This window comes from Triturus cristatus, chromosome 4_1 (genome assembly GCF_964204655.1).
Source record: "Triturus cristatus chromosome 4_1, aTriCri1.1, whole genome shotgun sequence".
NCBI classification, from domain to species: Eukaryota; Metazoa; Chordata; class Amphibia; order Caudata; family Salamandridae; genus Triturus; species Triturus cristatus.
The window spans coordinates 294,357,329-294,375,052 of NC_140585.1; the positions used below are offsets into that span (position 1 = coordinate 294,357,329).

The 17,724-nt window shown below is 45.0% G+C and overlaps 5 non-coding genes across 5 annotated transcripts; all 5 read left to right on the top strand.

Annotated features, from left to right (window-relative positions):
* Positions 1-974: 974 nt before the first annotated feature.
* LOC146854480 (signal recognition particle RNA) lies at positions 975-1,274 on the top strand. Its single transcript, XR_014981594.1, has one exon.
* A 3,406-nt stretch (positions 1,275-4,680) lies between these two features.
* On the top strand, positions 4,681-4,980 carry LOC146854481 (signal recognition particle RNA). Its single transcript, XR_014959058.1, has one exon.
* A 3,407-nt stretch (positions 4,981-8,387) lies between these two features.
* Positions 8,388-8,687, top strand: LOC146854482 (signal recognition particle RNA). Its single transcript, XR_014959331.1, has one exon.
* Positions 8,688-12,085: 3,398 nt separating this feature from the next.
* LOC146854483 (signal recognition particle RNA) lies at positions 12,086-12,385 on the top strand. The gene has a single exon (XR_014959264.1).
* A 3,405-nt stretch (positions 12,386-15,790) lies between these two features.
* Positions 15,791-16,090, top strand: LOC146854484 (signal recognition particle RNA). The gene has a single exon (XR_014959332.1).
* Positions 16,091-17,724: the final 1,634 nt, after the last annotated feature.

Here is a 17,724-nt window from a genome sequence, read left to right on the forward strand (position 1 = left end):
GTCTGTCAAGATCATTACTCAATCTACCTTGATTTGGCACAGTATAAAATAAGTCAAGAAGTCTCCTATGAAAAGATATGCAAATCTGTTCGAATCACTTTCCCTAGTCAGGGGACCCACTAGCTGGAAGGGGCAGGGAGGACCAAAATAGCTCATCGGTATAGAACACTGCATGAGCAGCTGATTTTGAGGTGGTAGAAGATAGAGTAATCCAACTGGACCTCAATAAACGGTTCCCTAATGTGCAATAGCCCCTGACCACCTCTGACGCAAAAGTGTAATCTCATACCTTTGCAGAATCAGGCATGCTTTCACCTGTTCAAGCTGAACTGACATTGGTCTTCTTGGCCAGCAGGAGTTCCTCTCTTGCAGCTGTTGAGGCTAGAGAACAGAATGACGTGTATTAATTCTTTATGGTAACTCTTCTAGCCCTCCCACTCCATACCACTTTAAAACTTCCGAAGTTGCAGACGAGTTCCATCATTGTGACCCATGCTATTTTTCTCAATATTGGCTGGCTCGGCATAACAAGGGATGCCTACAGGACAGCCTAAATTGTGCCAGCAAGCTTCTACAGGGAGTCACTGGCAGATAAAGAGAAACTCAGCCCTAACCTGGCTCTTCTCTCTCACTCTCACTCTCCTTTCCCTTCTGTCCCTCTACCTGTCTCTCACTCTCTAAATACTAGTATTTATGTTGTATTCACTTCCCCGTCACAATCTTTCCGACCCTACTTCCTCTCTCCCTTCAATCAGTTCAACCCTCTTTTTTACTTTAGGAAACTCCACATCTTTTTTAAAGGCCCTTCCCATATTCACACTGCTTCTTGATAAGACATTTTTTTCCTTTCTTTGAAGGATAGTGAAATTGATTTTCTTGAAACATGGTTGGTAAACCATCAATTCATTCCACCTTACTTTATCATTATCCTTACTTATGGAATGCATTTCATCATTAGGACAGCTGCAGTGTTTGCCGGGCAAGGTGGCATGTGCCTGTTGTCCTAGTTACTTGGGAGGCAGAGGCTTGTGGATTGCTTGAGCTCAGGGGTTCTGGGCTGCACTCAGCTGTGTTGATCAGGTGTCCATGCTGCATTGGGCATCAATATGGTGTTCTAGAGGGAGCTCTAGAATTTCAGGTTGTGTAACGAGAGGTGCACCGACCCAGGCTGGAAACAGAGCAGGCCAAAGCTTCCATGCCCATTGGTAGCAGGACAGCACCTGTGAGCAGTACGTGTTAAACAGCCTGAGCAAAATAGTGAGACCTAGCCTCTCTTTTTTGACTCAAATGTGAAAGTTTTGATTTTTACAAGGTGTAATAAATTATTTTCCCAAAACCAAATCTTTGTTTTCCTTTTGATATTTTTCCAGGAAATATGATGAACATTTGAACTGGGCCACGCATTTCAGCATAGCAGACAATTCTCCAGAATTGAGACATATTGCAACAACAAGCTAGCAGGCGGAGAGGACTGAAAACTCAGTGCAACCTAGAATAAATGCTGTGTGATTTTCAGCAAGGATGACTCAAATGCATTCTTCCTTTTAGAGCACCTGTAGGATTAAACTGATCTGTCAAGTACAAAAGCATCCTTCATAGAGCAACTTAGAAATGCGCTTGCTGGCCCTTCTGCTGCATTTCTACGTCCAGCTCTAATTCATTTTTTGATTAGCCCTCATTCTTTTCATATGTGAATGAGAAGGAGAAATTACAGGGCCCTTCACTCTTTGAGCGAAACATGAAAAGACTGAGGGCTGTGCAACTCCCAAACGTTGGAGCCTCTGGCCTGTCGACCCTCGAACCTGCTCCTGCTCCAACCCGGCATCTCTTGTGGCCAGCAACCTCACAAACCCTGGAGGACCTGGCTACCTTTTGACTCTAAACCCCTGGGACTCCCATGAGTAGAGGCTCTACTCAAATCTACTTCTAATCCCTGGCAGCAGCCCGGAACCGCGAACCCTTCACACTCTGCACCCACCAAGCCTGGCCTGTGCCAGAGTGAACAAAGACCACAAGGACGACCCCATGGCGACTGTGACCCCGAGTCCGGCACCCAAGGACCTCCTTCGACACTCCTGAAGAAGCCTGCAGCCTCAGAACCAGGTGCCCCCCCAACCGCGATCAACAGAGAGTAAGATTTCCCGACACCAAAAGGTACCCCTGCACCCGGCGCTCCGCGGCCCCCTGTGCCCAATCCCGGGGTACCTACCTATCCTCCAACTACCCAACTTACCTCTCGAAGTGGTGGTGGCACCTGAAGAATCTTCGTCCCCGAGCTTGCAGTCTTTTTCTAAACCAGAGATTTCCCATTCAAATCAATTGAGCGCCCGAATGCTCAAAAGCACCCTGCACCCAGCCGTCCGAGTGGCCCTGGCAGTGCAACCTCTACATCTATCTACTTCCCCACTTGCCCTGGATAAGTGACCAGGAGCCCAGCTCCCACAGCCACGTGGCCTGCTAGTCAGCAGCCACCAACCAAGGCCCCCCTACCTCTCATAGGATAACATTGGGCCTAACTCTCTCTGCACCCGGCCGCCCTTGTGCCGTTGAGGGTGAACCAACTGTACCTACCTGACCCTGGGAGACGCCTGAGTCTATGCCCAGAACCTTAACTCTGCCAGTCGAGTACTTACCTTTAAACCGATAACTCAATCTTCTCCATAGGGTAACATTGACTGGTTTTTCCTGAAATTTCTGCCAAGTGTGGACTTTTCAAAACTTAAAATATTCACCAAAAATCAGCCGAGTAACGAAAACGAAAATACTCACCTGCTATTAGGTGAGCTCCCAGTGCTGGATCTTGGTGCCCAGCACTGACTCTGAAAAATACTTACAACTGTACTTACCAGTAACCCAATTTTCTCCCATAGGAAATCATTGACTGTTTTTCTGTGAAATTTCTTCTAAGTGTCAATTTCTGCAAACTTTAAATATTCTTTAAAAATCGTATAATTTCTGAAAACGTAATTACTTACCTGTTTTGGATAAAGGTCCCAGTACTGAGTCTAGGCACCCAGTACTGGATTACAAAAGTAACGAGAACATACTATACCTGCAACTTGAATTTTCTGCCATAGGGAATCATTGACTTTTTTCTATGAAATATTTTCTATCAACTTTTAAAATAGCAAAATATTGTCTAAAAATCATCACAGTAATTAAGTCGACTTTTATCACTTGATTCCAAGTACTGACCCAGGACTGAATCTAGGATCCAGTCCTGGAAATCCAAAAGTAATCCTAAAAGTAATCTGTTGCAAATAACTTGAAACTTCCATTGAGCTCAATGCATTATTGTGTTTAAAATGTTGTTGCCTATTGCAACCACTTGTAACTTTCTACAAAAGTCAATTGCATATTGCAAAAGTATTTATATAAAGCATCTCATTGTGAGAAAGTATATTTTAATACCTATTGTTGGTTCTAAAATAAAACAAGCATATATTTTTTGTAGATAAACCATTGGCCTAGAGTTCAGTTATTGAGTGTGTGAGACCATTTGCTGACTGAGTGTGTGCAACAAATGCTTTACACTGTCCTCTGATACTGCCTTACTGCTCGACCAAGCTACCACTTTAGAGAGTAAGGTTATATCTAACTTTAGCCTCTGCCAAACCTCTGGGGACTGTGGACTCTGTACACCCTGTACCTATTTGGGAACAGTATATACAGAGCCACTTTCTCACACTGCAGTTCTCCAATATAGGTCTGTCAAGATCATTACTCAATCTACCTTGATTTGGCACAGTATAAAATAGGTCAAGAAGTCTCCTATGAAAAGATATGCAAATCTGTTCGAATCACTTTCCCTAGTCTGGGGACCCACTAGCTGGAAGGGGCAGGGAGGACCAAAATAGCTCATCGGTATAGAACACTGCATGAGCAGCTGATTTTGAGGTGGTAGAAGATAGAGTAATCCAACTGGACCTCAATAAACGGTTTCCTAATGTGCAATAGCCCGTGACCACCTCTGACGCAAAAGTGTAATCTCATACCTTTGCAGAATCAGGCATGCTTTCACCTGTTCAAGCTGAACTGACATTGGTCTTCTTGGCCAGCAGGAGTTCCTCTCTTGCAGCTGTTGAGGCTAGAGAACAGAATGACGTGTATTCATTCTTTATGGTAACTCTTCTAGCCCTCCCACTCCATACTACTTTAAAACTTCCGATGTTGCAGACGAGTTCCATCATTGTGACCCATGCTATTTTTCTCAATATTGGCTGGCTCGGCATAACAAGGGATGCCTACAGGACAGCCTAAATAGTGCCGGCAAGCTTCTACAGGGAGTCACTGGCAGATAAAGAGAAACTCAGCCCTAACCTGGCTCTTCTCTCTCACTCTCACTCTCCTTTCCCTTCTGTCCCTCTACCTGTCTCTCACTCTCTAAATACTAGTATTTATGTTGTATTCACTTCCCCGTCACAATCTTTCCGACCCTACTTCCTCTCTCCCTTCAATCAGTTCAACCCTCTTTTTTACTTTAGGAAACTCCACATCTTTTTTAAAGGCCCTTCCCATATTCACACTGCTTCTTGATAAGACATTTTTTTCCTTTCTTTGAAGGATAGTGAAATTGATTTTCTTGAAACATGGTTGGTAAACCATCAATTCATTCCACCTTACTTTATCATTATCCTTACTTATGGAATGCATTTCATCATTAGGACAGCTGCAGTGTTTGCCGGGCAAGGTGGCGTGTGCCTGTTGTCCTAGTTACTTGGGAGGCAGAGGCTTGTGGATTGCTTGAGCTCAGGGGTTCTGGGCTGCACTCAGCTGTGTTGATCAGGTGTCCATGCTGCATTGGGCATCAATATGGTGTTCTAGAGGGAGCTCTAGAATTTCAGGTTGTGTAACGAGAGGTGCACCGACCCAGGCTGGAAACAGAGCAGGCCAAAGCTTCCATGCCCATTGGTAGCAGGACAGCACCTGTGAGCAGTATGTGTAAAACAGCCTGAGCAAAATAGTGAGACCTAGCCTCTCTTTTTTGACTCAAATGTGAAAGTTTTGATTTTTACAAGGTGTAATAAATTATTTTCCCAAAACCAAATCTTTGTTTTCCTTTTGATATTTTTCCAGGAAATATGATGAACATTTGAACTGGGCCACGCATTTCAGCATAGCAGACAATTCTCCAGAATTGAGACATATTGCAACAACAAGCTAGCAGGCGGAGAGGACTGAAAACTCAGTGCAACCTAGAATAAATGGCTGTGTGATTTTCAGCAAGGATGACTCAAATGCATTCTTCCTTTTAGAGCACCTGTAGGATTAAACTGATCTGTCAAGTACAAAAGCATCCTTCATAGAGCAACTTAGAAATGCGCTTGCTGGCCCTTCTGCTGCATTTCTACGTCCAGCTCTAATTCATTTTTTGATTAACCCTCATTCTTTTCATATGTGAATGAGAAGGAGAAATTACAGGGCCCTTCACTCTTTGAGCGAAACATGAAAAGACTGAGGGCTGTGCAACTCCCAAACGTTGGAGCCTCTGGCCTGTCGACCCTCGAACCTGCTCCTGCTCCAACCCGGCATCTCTTGTGGCCAGCAACCTCACAAACCCTGGAGGACCTGGCTACCTTTTGACTCTAAACCCCTGGGACTCCCATGAGTAGAGGCTCTACTCAAATCTACTTCTAATCCCTGGCAGCAGCCCGGAACCGCGAACCCTTCACACTCTGCACCCACCAAGCCTGGCCTGTGCCAGAGTGAACAAAGACCACAAGGACGACCCCATGGCGACTGTGACCCCGAGTCCGGCACCCAAGGACCTCCTTCGACACTCCTGAAGAAGCCTGCAGCCTCAGAACCAGGTGCCCCCCCAACCGCGATCAACAGAGAGTAAGATTTCCCGACACCAAAAGGTACCCCTGCACCCGGCGCTCCGCGGCCCCCTGTGCCCAATCCCGGGGTACCTACCTATCCTCCAACTACCCAACTTACCTCTCGAAGTGGTGGTGGCACCTGAAGAATCTTCGTCCCCGAGCTTGCAGTCTTTTTCTAAACCAGAGATTTCCCATTCAAATCAATTGAGCGCCCGAATGCTCAAAAGCACCCTGCACCCAGCCGTCCGAGTGGCCCTGGCAGTGCAACCTCTACATCTATCTACTTCCCCACTTGCCCTGGATAAGTGACCAGGAGCCCAGCTCCCACAGCCACGTGGCCTGCTAGTCAGCAGCCACCAACCAAGGCCCCCCTACCTCTCATAGGATAACATTGGGCCTAACTCTCTCTGCACCCGGCCGCCCTTGTGCCGCTGAGGGTGAACCAACTGTACCTACCTGACCCTGGGAGACGCCTGAGTCTATGCCCAGAACCTTAACTCTGCCAGTCGAGTACTTACCTTTAAACCGATAACTCAATCTTCTCCATAGGGTAACATTGACTGGTTTTTCCTGAAATTTCTTCCAAGTGTGGACTTTTCAAAACTTAAAATATTCACCAAAAATCAGCCGAGTAACGAAAACGAAAATACTCACCTGCTGTTAGGTGAGCTCCCAGTGCTGGATCTTGGTGCCCAGCACTGACTCTGAAAAATACTTACAACTGTACTTACCAGTAACCCAATTTTCTCCCATAGGAAATCATTGACTGTTTTTCTGTGAAATTTCTTCTAAGTGTCAATTTCTGCAAACTTTAAATATTCTTTAAAAATCGTATAATTTCTGAAAACGTAATTACTTACCTGTTTTGGATAAAGGTCCCAGTACTGAGTCTAGGCACCCAGTACTGGATTACAAAAGTAACGAGAACATACTATACCTGCAACTTGAATTTTCTGCCATAGGGAATCTTAGACTGTTTTCTATGAAAAATTTTCTGTCAACTTTTAAAATAGCAAAATATTGTCTAAAAATCATCACAGTAATTAAGTCGACTTTTATCACTTGATTCCAAGTACTGACCCAGGACTGAATCTAGGATCCAGTCCTGGAAATCCAAAAGTAATCCTAAAAGTAATCTGTTGCAAATAACTTGAAACTTCCATTGAGCTCAATGCATTATTGTGTTTAAAATTTTGTTGCCTATTGCAACCACTTGTAACTTTCTACAAAAGTCAATTGCATATTGCAAAAGTATTTATATAAAGCATCTCATTCTGAGAAAGTATATTTTAATACCTATTGTTGGTTCTAAAATAAAACAAGCATATATTTTTAGTAGATAAACCATTGGCCTAGAGTTCAGTTATTGAGTGTGTGAGACCATTTGCTGACTGAGTGTGTGCAACAAATGCTTTACACTGTCCTCTGATACTGCCTTACTGCTCGACCAAGCTACCACTTTAGAGAGTAAGGTTATATCTAACTTTAGCCTCTGCCAAACCTCTGGGGACTGTGGACTCTGTACACCCTGTACCTATTTGGGAACAGTATATACAGAGCCACTTTCTCACACTGCAGTTCTCCAATATAGGTCTGTCAAGATCATTACTCAATCTACCTTGATTTGGCACAGTATAAAATAAGTCAAGAAGTCTCCTATGAAAAGATATGCAAATCTGTTCGAATCACTTTCCCTAGTCAGGGGACCCACTAGCTGGAAGGGGCAGGGAGGACCAAAATAGCTCATCGGTATAGAACACTGCATGAGCAGCTGATTTTGAGGTGGTAGAAGATAGAGTAATCCAACTGGACCTCAATAAACGGTTCCCTAATGTGCAATAGCCCCTGACCACCTCTGACGCAAAAGTGTAATCTCATACCTTTGCAGAATCAGGCATGCTTTCACCTGTTCAAGCTGAACTGACATTGGTCTTCTTGGCCAGCAGGAGTTCCTCTCTTGCAGCTGTTGAGGCTAGAGAACAGAATGACGTGTATTCATTCTTTATGGTAACTCTTCTAGCCCTCCCACTCCATACCACTTTAAAACTTCCGAAGTTGCAGACGAGTTCCATCATTGTGACCCATGCTATTTTTCTCAATATTGGCTGGCTCGGCATAACAAGGGATGCCTACAGGACAGCGTAAATTGTGCCAGCAAGCTTCTACAGGGAGTCACTGGCAGATAAAGAGAAACTCAGCCCTAACCTGGCTCTTCTCTCTCACTCTCACTCTCCTTTCCCTTCTGTCCCTCTACCTGTCTCTCACTCTCTAAATACTAGTATTTATGTTGTATTCACTTCCCCGTCACAATCTTTCCGACCCTACTTCCTCTCTCCCTTCAATCAGTTCAACCCTCTTTTTTACTTTAGGAAACTCCACATCTTTTTTAAAGGCCCTTCCCATATTCACACTGCTTCTTGATAAGACATTTTTTTCCTTTCTTTGAAGGATAGTGAAATTGATTTTCTTGAAACATGGTTGGTAAACCATCAATTCATTCCACCTTACTTTATCATTATCCTTACTTATGGAATGCATTTCATCATTAGGACAGCTGCAGTGTTTGCCGGGCAAGGTGGCGTGTGCCTGTTGTCCTAGTTACTTGGGAGGCAGAGGCTTGTGGATTGCTTGAGCTCAGGGGTTCTGGGCTGCACTCAGCTGTGTTGATCAGGTGTCCATGCTGCATTGGGCATCAATATGGTGTTCTAGAGGGAGCTCTAGAATTTCAGGTTGTGTAACGAGAGGTGCACCGACCCAGGCTGGAAACAGAGCAGGCCAAAGCTTCCATGCCCATTGGTAGCAGGACAGCACCCGTGAGCAGTACGTGTTAAACAGCCTGAGCAAAATAGTGAGACCTAGCCTCTCTTTTTTGACTCAAATGTGAAAGTTTTGATTTTTACAAGGTGTAATAAATTATTTTCCCAAAACCAAATCTTTGTTTTTCTTTTGATATTTTTCCAGGAAATATGATGAACACTTGAACTGGGCCACGCATTTCAGCATAGCAGACAATTCTCCAGAATTGAGACATATTGCAACAACAAGCTAGCAGGCGGAGAGGACTGAAAACTCAGTGCAACCTAGAATAAATGGCTGTGTGATTTTCAGCAAGGATGACTCAAATGCATTCTTCCTTTTAGAGCACCTGTAGGATTAAACTGATCTGTCAAGTACAAAAGCATCCTTCATAGAGCAACTTAGAAATGCGCTTGCTGGCCCTTCTGCTGCATTTCTACGTCCAGCTCTAATTCATTTTTTGATTAGCCCTCATTCTTTTCATATGTGAATGAGAAGGAGAAATTACAGGGCCCTTCACTCTTTGAGCGAAACATGAAAAGACTGAGGGCTGTGCAACTCACAAACGTTGGAGCCTCTGGCCTGTCGACCCTCGAACCTGCTCCTGCTCCAACCCGGCATCTCTTGTGGCCAGCAACCTCACAAACCCTGGAGGACCTGGCTACCTTTTGACTCTAAACCCCTGGGACTCCCATGAGTAGAGGCTCTACTCAAATCTACTTCTAATCCCTGGCAGCAGCCCGGAACCGCGAACCCTTCACACTCTGCACCCACCAAGCCTGGCCTGTGCCAGAGTGAACAAAGACCACAAGGACGACCCCACGGCGACTGTGACCCCGAGTCCGGCACCCAAGGACCTCCTTCGACACTCCTGAAGAAGCCTGCAGCCTCAGAACCAGGTGCCCCCCCAACCGCGATCAACAGAGAGTAAGATTTCCCGACACCAAAAGGTACCCCTGCACCCGGCGCTCCGCGGCCCCCTGTGCCCAATCCCGGGGTACCTACCTATCCTCCAACTACCCAACTTACCTCTCGAAGTGGTGGTGGCACCTGAAGAATCTTCATCCCCGAGCTTGCAGTCTTTTTCTAAACCAGAGATTTCCCATTCAAATCAATTGAGCGCCCGAATGCTCAAAAGCACCCTGCACCCAGCCGTCCGAGTGGCCCTGGCAGTGCAACCTCTACATCTATCTACTTCCCCACTTGCCCTGGATAAGTGACCAGGAGCCCAGCTCCCACAGCCACGTGGCCTGCTAGTCAGCAGCCACCAACCAAGGCCCCCCTACCTCTCATAGGATAACATTGGGCCTAACTCTCTCTGCACCCGGCCGCCCTTGTGCCGCTGAGGGTGAACCAACTGTACCTACCTGACCCTGGGAGACGCCTGAGTCTATGCCCAGAACCTTAACTCTGCCAGTCGAGTACTTACCTTTAAACCGATAACTCAATCTTCTCCATAGGGTAACATTGACTGGTTTTTCCTGAAATTTCTTCCAAGTGTGGACTTTTCAAAACTTAAAATATTCACCAAAAATCAGCCGAGTAACGAAAACGAAAATACTCACCTGCTATTAGGTGAGCTCCCAGTGCTGGATCTTGGTGCCCAGCACTGACTCTGAAAAATACTTACAACTGTACTTACCAGTAACCCAATTTTCTCCCATAGGAAATCATTGACTGTTTTTCTGTGAAATTTCTTCTAAGTGTCAATTTCTGCAAACTTTAAATATTCTTTAAAAATCGTATAATTTCTGAAAACGTAATTACTTACCTGTTTTGGATAAAGGTCCCAGTACTGAGTCTAGGCACCCAGTACTGGATTACAAAAGTAACGAGAACATACTATACCTGCAACTTGAATTTTCTGCCATAGGGAATCATTGACTTATTTCTATGAAATATTTTCTATCAACTTTTAAAATAGCAAAATATTGTCTAAAAATCATCACAGTAATTAAGTCGACTTTTATCACTTGATTCCAAGTACTGACCCAGGACTGAATCTAGGATCCAGTCCTGGAAATCCAAAAGTAATCCTAAAAGTAATCTGTTGCAAATAACTTGAAACTTCCATTGAGCTCAATGCATTATTGTGTTTAAAATGTTGTTGCCTATTGCAACCACTTGTAACTTTCTACAAAAGTCAATTGCATATTGCAAAAGTATTTATATAAAGCATCTCATTGTGAGAAAGTATATTTTAATACCTATTGTTGGTTCTAAAATAAAACAAGCATATATTTTTTGTAGATAAACCATTGGCCTAGAGTTCAGTTATTGAGTGTGTGAGACCATTTGCTGACTGAGTGTGTGCAACAAATGCTTTACACTGTCCTCTGATACTGCCTTACTGCTCGACCAAGCTACCACTTTAGAGAGTAAGGTTATATCTAACTTTAGCCTCTGCCAAACCTCTGGGGACTGTACACCCTGTACCTATTTGGGAACAGTATATACAGAGCCACTTTCTCACACTGCAGTTCTCCAATATAGGACTGTCAAGATCATTACTCAATCTACCTTGATTTGGCACAGTATAAAATAGGTCAAGAAGTCTCCTATGAAAAGATATGCAAATCTGTTCGAATCACTTTCCCTAGTCTGGGGACGCACTAGCTGGAAGGGGCAGGGAGGACCAAAATAGCTCATCGGTATAGAACACTGCATGAGCAGCTGATTTTGAGGTGGTAGAAGATAGAGTAATCCAACTGGACCTCAATAAACGGTTTCCTAATGTGCAATAGCCCCTGACCACCTCTGACGCAAAAGTGTAATCTCATACCTTTGCAGAATCAGGCATGCTTTCACCTGTTCAAGCTGAACTGACATTGGTCTTCTTGGCCAGCAGGAGTTCCTCTCTTGCAGCTGTTGAGGCTAGAGAACAGAATGACGTGTATTCATTCTTTATGGTAACTCTTCTAGCCCTCCCACTCCATACTACTTTAAAACTTCCGATGTTGCAGACGAGTTCCATCATTGTGACCCATGCTATTTTTCTCAATATTGGCTGGCTCGGCATAACAAGGGATGCCTACAGGACAGCCTAAATAGTGCCGGCAAGCTTCTACAGGGAGTCACTGGCAGATAAAGAGAAACTCAGCCCTAACCTGGCTCTTCTCTCTCACTCTCACTCTCCTTTCCCTTCTGTCCCTCTACCTGTCTCTCACTCTCTAAATACTAGTATTTATGTTGTATTCACTTCCCCGTCACAATCTTTCCGACCCTACTTCCTCTCTCCCTTCAATCAGTTCAACCCTCTTTTTTACTTTAGGAAACTCCACATCTTTTTTAAAGGCCCTTCCCATATTCACACTGCTTCTTGATAAGACATTTTTTTCCTTTCTTTGAAGGATAGTGAAATTGATTTTCTTGAAACATGGTTGGTAAACCATCAATTCATTCCACCTTACTTTATCATTATCCTTACTTATGGAATGCATTTCATCATTAGGACAGCTGCAGTGTTTGCCGGGCAAGGTGGCGTGTGCCTGTTGTCCTAGTTACTTGGCAGGCAGAGGCTTGTGGATTGCTTGAGCTCAGGGGTTCTGGGCTGCACTCAGCTGTGTTGATCAGGTGTCCATGCTGCATTGGGCATCAATATGGTGTTCTAGAGGGAGCTCTAGAATTTCAGGTTGTGTAACGAGAGGTGCACTGACCCAGGCTGGAAACAGAGCAGGCCAAAGCTTCCATGCCCATTGGTAGCAGGACAGCACCTGTGAGCAGTATGTGTAAAACAGCCTGAGCAAAATAGTGAGACCTAGCCTCTCTTTTTTGACTCAAATGTGAAAGTTTTGATTTTTACAAGGTGTAATAAATTATTTTCCCAAAACCAAATCTTTGTTTTCCTTTTGATATTTTTCCAGGAAATATGATGAACATTTGAACTGGGCCACGCATTTCAGCATAGCAGACAATTCTCCAGAATTGAGACATATTGCAACAACAAGCTAGCAGGCGGAGAGGACTGAAAACTCAGTGCAACCTAGAATAAATGGCTGTGTGATTTTCAGCAAGGATGACTCAAATGCATTCTTCCTTTTAGAGCACCTGTAGGATTAAACTGATCTGTCAAGTACAAAAGCATCCTTCATAGAGCAACTTAGAAATGCGCTTGCTGGCCCTTCTGCTGCATTTCTACGTCCAGCTCTAATTCATTTTTTGATTAACCCTCATTCTTTTCATATGTGAATGAGAAGGAGAAATTACAGGGCCCTTCACTCTTTGAGCGAAACATGAAAAGACTGAGGGCTGTGCAACTCCCAAACGTTGGAGCCTCTGGCCTGTCGACCCTCGAACCTGCTCCTGCTCCAACCCGGCATCTCTTGTGGCCAGCAACCTCACAAACCCTGGAGGACCTGGCTACCTTTTGACTCTAAACCCCTGGGACTCCCATGAGTAGAGGCTCTACTCAAATCTACTTCTAATCCCTGGCAGCAGCCCGGAACCGCGAACCCTTCACACTCTGCACCCACCAAGCCTGGCCTGTGCCAGAGTGAACAAAGACCACAAGGACGACCCCATGGCGACTGTGACCCCGAGTCCGGCACCCAAGGACCTCCTTCGACACTCCTGAAGAAGCCTGCAGCCTCAGAACCAGGTGCCCCCCCAACCGCGATCAACAGAGAGTAAGATTTCCCGACACCAAAAGGTACCCCTGCACCCGGCGCTCCGCGGCCCCCTGTGCCCAATCCCGGGGTACCTACCTATCCTCCAATTACCCAACTTACCTCTCGAAGTGGTGGTGGCACCTGAAGAATCTTCGTCCCCGAGCTTGCAGTCTTTTTCTAAACCAGAGATTTCCCATTCAAATCAATTGAGCGCCCGAATGCTCAAAAGCACCCTGCACCCAGCCGTCCGAGTGGCCCTGGCAGTGCAACCTCTACATCTATCTACTTCCCCACTTGCCCTGGATAAGTGACCAGGAGCCCAGCTCCCACAGCCACGTGGCCTGCTAGTCAGCAGCCACCAACCAAGGCCCCCCTACCTCTCATAGGATAACATTGGGCCTAACTCTCTCTGCACCCGGCCGCCCTTGTGCCGCTGAGGGTGAACCAACTGTACCTACCTGACCCTGGGAGACGCCTGAGTCTATGCCCAGAACCTTAACTCTGCCAGTCGAGTACTTACCTTTAAACCGATAACTCAATCTTCTCCATAAGGTAACATTGACTGGTTTTTCCTGAAATTTCTTCCAAGTGTGGACTTTTCAAAACTTAAAATATTCACCAAAAATCAGCCGAGTAACGAAAACGAAAATACTCACCTGCTGTTAGGTGAGCTCCCAGTGCTGGATCTTGGTGCCCAGCACTGACTCTGAAAAATACTTACAACTGTACTTACCAGTAACCCAATTTTCTCCCATAGGAAATCATTGACTGTTTTTCTGTGAAATTTCTTCTAAGTGTCAATTTCTGCAAACTTTAAATATTCTTTAAAAATCGTATAATTTCTGAAAACGTAATTACTTACCTGTTTTGGATAAAGGTCCCAGTACTGAGTCTAGGCACCCAGTACTGGATTACAAAAGTAACGAGAACATACTATACCTGCAACTTGAATTTTCTGCCATAGGGAATCTTAGACTGTTTTCTATGAAAAATTTTCTGTCAACTTTTAAAATAGCAAAATATTGTCTAAAAATCATCACAGTAATTAAGTCGACTTTTATCACTTGATTCCAAGTACTGACCCAGGACTGAATCTAGGATCCAGTCCTGGAAATCCAAAAGTAATCCTAAAAGTAATCTGTTGCAAATAACTTGAAACTTCCATTGAGCTCAATGCATTATTGTGTTTAAAATTTTGTTGCCTATTGCAACCACTTGTAACTTTCTACAAAAGTCAATTGCATATTGCAAAAGTATTTATAAAGCATCTCATTCTGAGAAAGTATATTTTAATACCTATTGTTGGTTCTAAAATAAAACAAGCATATATTTTTTGTAGATAAACCATTGGCCTAGAGTTCAGTTATTGAGTGTGTGAGACCATTTGCTGACTGAGTGTGTGCAACACATGCTTTACACTGTCCTCTGATACTGCCTTACTGCTCGACCAAGCTACCACTTTAGAGAGTAAGGTTATATCTAACTTTAGCCTCTGCCAAACCTCTGGGGACTGTGGACTCTGTACACCCTGTACCTATTTGGGAACAGTATATACAGAGCCACTTTCTCACACTGCAGTTCTCCAATATAGGTCTGTCAAGATCATTACTCAATCTACCTTGATTTGGCACAGTATAAAATAAGTCAAGAAGTCTCCTATGAAAAGATATGCAAATCTGTTCGAATCACTTTCCCTAGTCAGGGGACCCACTAGCTGGAAGGGGCAGGGAGGACCAAAATAGCTCATCGGTATAGAACACTGCATGAGCAGCTGATTTTGAGGTGGTAGAAGATAGAGTAATCCAACTGGACCTCAATAAACGGTTCCCTAATGTGCAATAGCCCCTGACCACCTCTGACGCAAAAGTGTAATCTCATACCTTTGCAGAATCAGGCATGCTTTCACCTGTTCAAGCTGAACTGACATTGGTCTTCTTGGCCAGCAGGAGTTCCTCTCTTGCAGCTGTTGAGGCTAGAGAACAGAATGACGTGTATTCATTCTTTATGGTAACTCTTCTAGCCCTCCCACTCCATACCACTTTAAAACTTCCGAAGTTGCAGACGAGTTCCATCATTGTGACCCATGCTATTTTTCTCAATATTGGCTGGCTCGGCATAACAAGGGATGCCTACAGGACAGCGTAAATTGTGCCAGCAAGCTTCTACAGGGAGTCACTGGCAGATAAAGAGAAACTCAGCCCTAACCTGGCTCTTCTCTCTCACTCTCACTCTCCTTTCCCTTCTGTCCCTCTACCTGTCTCTCACTCTCTAAATACTAGTATTTATGTTGTATTCACTTCCCCGTCACAATCTTTCCGACCCTACTTCCTCTCTCCCTTCAATCAGTTCAACCCTCTTTTTTACTTTAGGAAACTCCACATCTTTTTTAAAGGCCCTTCCCATATTCACACTGCTTCTTGATAAGACATTTTTTTCCTTTCTTTGAAGGATAGTGAAATTGATTTTCTTGAAACATGGTTGGTAAACCATCAATTCATTCCACCTTACTTTATCATTATCCTTACTTATGGAATGCATTTCATCATTAGGACAGCTGCAGTGTTTGCCGGGCAAGGTGGCGTGTGCCTGTTGTCCTAGTTACTTGGGAGGCAGAGGCTTGTGGATTGCTTGAGCTCAGGGGTTCTGGGCTGCACTCAGCTGTGTTGATCAGGTGTCCATGCTGCATTGGGCATCAATATGGTGTTCTAGAGGGAGCTCTAGAATTTCAGGTTGTGTAACGAGAGGTGCACCGACCCAGGCTGGAAACAGAGCAGGCCAAAGCTTCCATGCCCATTGGTAGCAGGACAGCACCCGTGAGCAGTACGTGTTAAACAGCCTGAGCAAAATAGTGAGACCTAGCCTCTCTTTTTTGACTCAAATGTGAAAGTTTTGATTTTTACAAGGTGTAATAAATTATTTTCCCAAAACCAAATCTTTGTTTTTCTTTTGATATTTTTCCAGGAAATATGATGAACACTTGAACTGGGCCACGCATTTCAGCATAGCAGACAATTCTCCAGAATTGAGACATATTGCAACAACAAGCTAGCAGGCGGAGAGGACTGAAAACTCAGTGCAACCTAGAATAAATGGCTGTGTGATTTTCAGCAAGGATGACTCAAATGCATTCTTCCTTTTAGAGCACCTGTAGGATTAAACTGATCTGTCAAGTACAAAAGCATCCTTCATAGAGCAACTTAGAAATGCGCTTGCTGGCCCTTCTGCTGCATTTCTACGTCCAGCTCTAATTCATTTTTTGATTAGCCCTCATTCTTTTCATATGTGAATGAGAAGGAGAAATTACAGGGCCCTTCACTCTTTGAGCGAAACATGAAAAGACTGAGGGCTGTGCAACTCACAAACGTTGGAGCCTCTGGCCTGTCGACCCTCGAACCTGCTCCTGCTCCAACCCGGCATCTCTTGTGGCCAGCAACCTCACAAACCCTGGAGGACCTGGCTACCTTTTGACTCTAAACCCCTGGGACTCCCATGAGTAGAGGCTCTACTCAAATCTACTTCTAATCCCTGGCAGCAGCCCGGAACCGCGAACCCTTCACACTCTGCACCCACCAAGCCTGGCCTGTGCCAGAGTGAACAAAGACCACAAGGACGACCCCACGGCGACTGTGACCCCGAGTCCGGCACCCAAGGACCTCCCTCGACACTCCTGAAGAAGTCTGCAGCCTCAGAACCAGGTGCCCCCCCAACCGCGATCAACAGAGGGTAAGATTTCCCGACACCAAAAGGTACCCCTGCACCCGGCGCTCCGCGGCCCCCTGTGCCCAATCCCGGGGTACCTACCTATCCTCCAACTACCCAACTTACCTCTCGAAGTGGTGGTGGCACCTGAAGAATCTTCATCCCCGAGCTTGCAGTCTTTTTCTAAACCAGAGATTTCCCATTCAAATCAATTGAGCGCCCGAATGCTCAAAAGCACCCTGCACCCAGCCGTCCGAGTGGCCCTGGCAGTGCAACCTCTACATCTATCTACTTCCCCACTTGCCCTGGATAAGTGACCAGGAGCCCAGCTCCCACAGCCACGTGGCCTGCTAGTCAGCAGCCACCAACCAAGGCCCCCTACCTCTCATAGGATAACATTGGGCCTAACTCTCTCTGCACCCGGCCGCCCTTGTGCCGCTGAGGGTGAACCAACTGTACCTACCTGACCCTGGGAGACGCCTGAGTCTATGCCCAGAACCTTAACTCTGCCAGTCGAGTACTTACCTTTAAACCGATAACTCAATCTTCTCCATAGGGTAACATTGACTGGTTTTTCCTGAAATTTCTTCCAAGTGTGGACTTTTCAAAACTTAAAATATTCACCAAAAATCAGCCGAGTAACGAAAACGAAAATACTCACCTGCTATTAGGTGAGCTCCCAGTGCTGGATCTTGGTGCCCAGCACTGACTCTGAAAAATACTTACAACTGTACTTACCAGTAACCCAATTTTCTCCCATAGGAAATCATTGACTGTTTTTCTGTGAAATTTCTTCTAAG